Genomic DNA, 2,526 nt, shown 5'->3' on the forward strand with positions numbered 1-2,526 from the left:
CCTTTTTCTGGCGTTATGGTACCTGGAGAGTCTCCACCATCATCATTCATCATATAAATGCCTGGTGTATACCGATTCTTCCCGGGCTTTTACGCAATGTCCATGTTATACTGGCTGAGGATCTCCTTCCATCTGATGATCCATGAAGATGTCTCCTTCAATTTACCAACCCACTGCATTGGTCTGTGGTCGGTGTGAGCCCTCAACTCACGTAAGCTGTAGGTTGCTCTCCCTCTTGGTGTTCCTGCTCCTGAGGGTAAACTTCTTGAAATCGGGGAACGCCAGGACTGGTTCCCTTTATAGCCTCTCTATGCACTTCCAGAGGTTGTTCTCCATCTGAGGTGTTATCTTTATTGTATTACCTTTCTTCAGTAAATTGTTGAGAGGAACTAGATATTCCGCCATGTCCGGTACAAATCTCTGGTTGTAGTTCAGTGCTCCTAACAATCGTCGCACTCTTTTTCACGTCTTTGGGTACCGCCATCTTTGGAGATAGTGTGCCCCAAAAAACTAAAAAATTTCCCCTCCGCCCAATCTGTCCACAATGTCATTAAATCTTGGGATCGGTTACTTCTCGTCTACTGTGTTTTCGTTCAGTCTGTGGGAGTTGATAACTATGCGGTATTTTTTCCGTGCCATCCCTTGGCATACTCTTCTTTCGTACCGCCCGCAAAGGACTATTATATGGCGAGGTGCTGTCTATAATTACCTTCTGCCTTCTTAGGAGATACAGCCTTTCCTTTACATAAGTCATCCTATCTTGCTTCAGTGGAATCTAATGAACTGTTTTCCCAGTGGCACCCAGCTTGTCTTCCTTAGCAAAAATATCGTCGAATTCTTCAGAAATTCAGGCTTTCCAACTCTTACCTTGCGCCTGCTCTCTCTTCCCCGGCCCTTTAAAACTCTGGTCGTAACTTTGGTATTAATAAAAGTAGTTGTGTTCCTCACTAACTACCCCCTAACCTTCTTCCTCTCATGGAATATCGACATTATTTCTCCCTTTCAAAATATTTTATTCCATTTCGCTAAGTCAGTCTGTCCGAAATATTTCAATACAGTACTCATCGCATCACAGAACAGAGGAGATAATGATATACCAATAATTTTTTTTTGGTGTAAAATAAAGACGTTCATCAGGGCCGAAAATACAAAAAAAGAGATAACTATCACTCAGAGAAACATTATAATAAACAAATTTGGAAATATACATGACTATGAATTAAGTAGAAAGTAGTTGAAATAACAATAGAAGTAGATAATAGTTGATTGATAACAATAGAAGATAAAATATAATGTTATAGAAGCAAGAAATAATGAAGAAAAATTAAAAAACAGAAAGTGTTTAAGAAATAAACATAGGTGCGGAAGAAAATGTAAATGATGAGTAATGAAATTAACATAATAAGATATGTAACGAGTGTCTAAAATAATGAACAAAATTTAAATTAATAAAATGAAATGATGCTCCGGTAGATTTGTTGTCTAGAGTAATTGAATCATATCTTCACCGACAGAGTGGGGGAAAAAAAAAAAGTCAAATCGAACGGAAACAGTAACCACCAAGTATGAGTAGCAATGAAAGACCGTTAAGATAAAATAAGGATGAAGAAATTAAAGTTAAAAGAGTAGAATTCCATAATAACTAGTGTGAAATAAAAAACTATGAGAACGAAAGGCCAGAAAATTATGAATATATAGTTGGGCTTAGTAAATGAGTGATGATGAAGATGGAAAAAAATGAAAAGAAAAATGGAAAGGACCTATACACGAAAAGTAATTATAGAAAATAATAAAAGGTGAAATGAACTTAAAAAAAGGTAGGGTATTAAGGAGTTTTCAAAAAAAAAAAAATTATGGACGTTTTAGTAAATTATTTTGTGGTTAACAGAGAAAGACTCTAATTGGATGTAAAATCTTGTAGATAGGAGTCATTGTTGTAGGGACGGTTTTTGTAGTCGGTGTCGGATTCTTTACTCCAAAAATCACTGCTGACAGGCCGTATAATGCGTGATCGTAAGAACATATCTTATGTTTCTGAAATAGTTGTTCAAAAACATCGATGCATTTTGGGTAATGTATTGTAAGCAACGATATTTTAATATTGAACATCGGTGTTTTGTTTGTCAATGTTGCATTATTTTTTGCAAAAACCACTTCCGACTGGCGGGAGCATACGCAGTCGTTGGAACATACCTTATGTTACTGAAAAAGTTGTTAAAAAAAAATCGATGTATTTTGAGCAATTTATTGTGAGGAACGATATTTAAAACATAGATGTTTTTTGTAGTCGATATCCGATTCTTTGATTGAAAATCAGTTTTGACTGGCCGGAGCATGCGTAGTCTTTGGAACGGACCTTACGTTACTGAAGTGGATGTTCAAAAACATCGATGTATTTTGGGAAATGTATTGTAAGCAACGATATTTTAATATTGAGCATTGATATTTTAAAACGCAAATGGACTACATAACCACCGAGACGAACTTGACATATTCCTCCATGAACATTTCATCGACATAGCACTA

This window comes from Halyomorpha halys, unplaced genomic scaffold (assembly GCF_000696795.3).
Source record: "Halyomorpha halys isolate HHAL.00 unplaced genomic scaffold, Hhal_1.1 Scaffold207.1, whole genome shotgun sequence".
Classification (NCBI taxonomy): Eukaryota; Metazoa; Arthropoda; class Insecta; order Hemiptera; family Pentatomidae; genus Halyomorpha; species Halyomorpha halys.